We start from the raw sequence: 4,361 nt of genomic DNA on the forward strand, positions 1-4,361 counted from the left end.
CTTCGAGTTGTTTTGGCCATCTTCTACAATATGTGCTCCATTCATTGTAGAATTTCTCTTTGACCTTCTTTTGACAGCTTTATTGTCCTCTTTAATACGAAGTCGGACAATAAGATCTTCAACGGTCATCTCCTTGCGTTTATGCTTTAAGTAGTTTTTGAAGTCTTTCCACAAAGGTGGTAGCTTCTCAACTATCGCTGCTACTTAGAAAGCATCATTCACAATTAAACCTACAAAACAAATTATGTGAGTATTAAGAACATTTTTAATTTGTTCAAATACGGTATTTTTCAAAAATATACCTTCTGCTAGGAGATTATGTATGATGACTTGCAACTCCTGTACTTTAGAGATAACAGATTTGCTATCAATCATTTTGAAGTCCAGGAACCGTGCAACAAGGAATTTCTTAATTCCCACATCCTTCATTTTATATTTCTGCTCAAGTGCCCCCCACAGTTATTTTGATGTCTTGGTTCCACTATAGACATTATAGAGGTCGTCTTGGAGACCACTCAGAATATAGTTCCTACAAAGGAAATCCGAATGTTTTCAAGCTTCTACAATAACGAAACGGTCCTTGTCCGAGGTTCCCTCGGGCACCTCGGGAGCATCTTCGCTAGTGAACCGTTGTAGACATAAAGTAGTAAGGTAAAAGAACATCTTTTGTTGCCACCGCTTGAAGTATATGCCAGAAAATTTTTCGGGCTTCTCCGCCGGTGCCATCGTTGGCGGAGCATTTGTGCGACTTGATGTGGCAATATTATTTTCCCCCACAGACGTTGTCGCATCGATCATATGACTTTCAGTTGTCATTTTTTCCTGTCACCACAAGACAGAAAACTTAGTATTTTTCAGAATATTATTTATAAAGTTAAATAACTTTAAACTCTTCTTCTTGTTTCTAGTTAACGATAAAGTTTTTATTACTTCGAATCGTCAACTGAGTGAACCTTAACTCGTGATGAAGATTTTATGTCTTCTAATCACTAGTTAAATTCAAGCGGAGTAGAATGCCTAAGCTTTAATCTCCAAAAACAAGCAATACAGATTCTGTAAGAGATTATTCCTTAAGATTGTTATTTCCCACAATATGGGTACGTAGAATCTGTATAACAGAACAACAACTTCAACTCAAGTTCAAGTATGAACAAGAACACAATGAAGTAGTAAATACCCTCAAGATAAGATCAAAAAGACTTTTCCAAGAGGAGTATTTATTTTTCAGAAAATAAAGATGAAATAGAAATGATTAAGGCCAAGTCGTCCGAATTCACGGACTTTACTTAAGGAATAATTCCCCTCACTGTACCCGAGGTTATGGAATCTTCCTCCCAGGATAAAATAGCCTTCAATCCGACTATAGCGGTACCTTAAATAGGCAAATTTTTCGAACACACTCATGGTTTGAACCATCACACTTAGAGTATTTTTTTTTAAGATAAGAAGAATGTTTTGTAATCTGAAAAATTTCTGTATTTTCTATCTCTAACCTGTGGATGAAAACCAGGTTATTTATAGCCACAAGATGCCTCTTTAGAAAGAAGGCAATGGTTCACTCCAAAGATTGCACCTTTGCTATAAATTCATGTCTGTTCATCAAAGATAGCATCCTTTCCTGAACAGTCATATCTTTCCATGAATCAGTGTGTCTTTTGCTGAATGGTTGCATCTGTTTATTCAACCAGTGCATCAGTTCAGTTAAGTAACAGAAAACAGTACACCAGTTCTGAAGCAATGCAACATTCCGAAGCAGTGCAACTATTCTGTGTCACTGTTCACGCATCACTGTTCACGTAAAATAGTAGCATCGCATCACTGTTACTGCATGTAAATGGAGGATTAAAACTCAGAAATATTTTCTGCCTTTTTCATCATTGTTCAGATTTTGTCAAATAAAATTTGTCCAAAAAGAAAGATCTAAATGGAGGATTAAAACTCAGAAATGATTTTGTCAAATAAAATTTGTCCAAAAAGAAAGATTTCATCGATCAATCATTTTTCCAAATCCAAATCCAAAGCCAAGCCGAGCGAGCAATGACAACGCAAGGCATCTCTATTTCCTTGCCTCACTTGCCATGTGAGGTAAGTGTTTCACAATATAAATAGTAAAAAGTTCTCTTCTTCCACCAATGTGGGAGAAAGAGTAAACTTTCCAAATTAGGAGTACACTTTCCAATTTGAGTGTCTCCTTTTCCTCTACCATTTCTTCTCCATTTCTCATTCACACTTCTATGAACCCAACAAAATCAACATCAACTTACAGGCTTTTGAAAAAAATCTCTAAAACAAAAGAACCCTGCATCTTCTTGGAACTTAAATACATTCAATCTGCCAAAATTGACGCCCTACGTCAGCTGGTTTACATGTTTAGAACTCATAATTCTATGAGAAAAGCCGGCTGCGAGAATGACATTCTTATCTCAATAAAAAAATGACTATGGGAAACCTACCATAGCAAAATATGTGGAGCTTTTCCATGAAATGCTAAATGTTTACATGACGATACATTGAACCACTGATAACAACTTGCCGAAAATGAGCTTCCTTAAGATTACAAAAAGTAACGCCTGCTTCTTGATTCACAAGCACCTGATGCCGAAAAGTCCTGCTTCAGGAATCAAGCGGTTTTTACTTTCTGTGATGGGGGGCGACGGAATAGACTAATAAGATCGTCAAGACCCTGCCAAATAATACCATCAGATTGGTTAGATGAGTTTACATTTTCTTTTCTTTGTATTTATATTTTGATTGGTACACACATCTAGGAGGTTTCTTAAGTCTTTGTTATAAATTGATCATATTTTGGAACAGCTAAAATTTGTATATGAAAATAAGCGAATCAGGATCAGGTAAACCAGAATACATACGTACCCTGGTGGTGATAAAAAGGAAAACTGAAAAGTGTAATCAAGTATGATCCTAGAACCAACAGCAAAAGCAAGTCAAATGTCACGCTGGCAACCTGCAACGGGAACAATTTAAGCGGTTAATTGCACAAGTAAATAAATGGAGAAACGAAGATTAAACTGCAGACGGTTAAGAAACAAATGCAACTGACAATATGACTATAAATATTGGTGTTTAAAAAAATGGACAGGTTACTCAAGCTTAAAATCAGCAACCAGTGAAATAGGAAAACTTTTCGAGTTACAAAACTAGGAATGTTACAATCAGTATCAGAGATGCTTATTTCTTTTGTTTTTTTTCTGATGAAAATAAGTGGTCGTAAATGCTCATATTCATCACCACATGAGACATGGAACACTGGTGGCAAGGCGAATCCTTTCTGTCCATATAATCTCTCTTCAAGTCTAAACCTACTGACCCCACTAAACCAAACTTCAAACTACTACTCCTGCATTGTCTTTCTGCATGCCAGATGAAGAGATCTCATTTGCTTCTAATGGTGGAGAAATATACCACAGAAAACTTGGTTCTTTCGCTCCTTGCTGGCGGAGCGGCATATTGGAAAAAAAAGAAAGAAATAGGAACGAAGGACGTTTTCAATACCGATAACTCAATAATGTTGTAACATACTACCAGACACGCTTTAGACTATATTTTCAAGGATAGCTCGAAATTCACCTCGGATGTCCATACTGCCCTTGGTCTCATCCTCCGCGTTATTACGCACCTAGGTTAGAAACTTTTTGAGATTTGTAAAATTGGGCGCATTGCCCTCGTTTTCTTCTTTGAATTTATTTGATCCCATCCAAGGCTTTCGATTAACCTTTCAACCATGGCCTTTGGCAAAGGTTCCCTTATGTTGGGATACCTGATGTTGGGTGTATTAATTTATGCATTCTAGAATCACTATTCTAGCCTTTTTAGCCTTGTTTTGAGGATGATTCATGTGCTATATGGGTTGATAATGAGATAAACGTGTATCAAGGTTTTAAAGCATGTGTTTATGATGTTTAAAGTAAGTTCCAAACAAGTTTGTATCTAAAAGATTCATTTAGAGTTCAACCCATAAAACTACCATTACTAGCTTGAGCTAGGTGTTTGTCTAGTCTATCATGTTGGGTTCTAATGTGTTTAATGAGTTCCTAAGGTTATTATTATGTATTTATATGTGAAAAAACTTGTTGATAATGCTCAAGGGTCAATTGGATCAAGCCAAGGGTCAAAACAATGAGTTAAAGATCAAAGTGAAATTAGCCTATGATTAGCTCGTGTTTCTAGTTAGTTGTGTTGGATGTTGTGTTGTTTTGATCTTTAAATTGTTGTTTTTAATGATAGAGGATGCTTGGTAAATGGATTATTATGATATGTAAAGGATATACAAGCTTCAAATCAAGTGGGAACAACTCAAAAAGGCTCGGAATGGATCAACGAAGGCACAATACGTAAATTGA

The 4,361-nt window shown here is 36.2% G+C and overlaps 1 long non-coding RNA gene across 1 annotated transcript; it reads right to left on the reverse strand.

Moving 5' to 3' along the window:
• Positions 1 to 2,314: 2,314 nt before the first annotated feature.
• LOC107854532 lies at positions 2,315 to 3,237 on the reverse strand. Its single transcript, XR_001670036.2, has 2 exons — positions 2,875 to 3,237; positions 2,315 to 2,683 (listed from the first exon to the last, which is right to left on the reverse strand). It is a non-coding gene; the product is annotated as an uncharacterized LOC107854532 (long non-coding RNA).
• Between the last annotated feature and the right edge of the window lie 1,124 nt (positions 3,238 to 4,361).

The sequence above is a fragment of the Capsicum annuum genome, chromosome 10 (assembly GCF_002878395.1).
Source record: "Capsicum annuum cultivar UCD-10X-F1 chromosome 10, UCD10Xv1.1, whole genome shotgun sequence".
Taxonomy (NCBI): domain Eukaryota; kingdom Viridiplantae; phylum Streptophyta; class Magnoliopsida; order Solanales; family Solanaceae; genus Capsicum; species Capsicum annuum.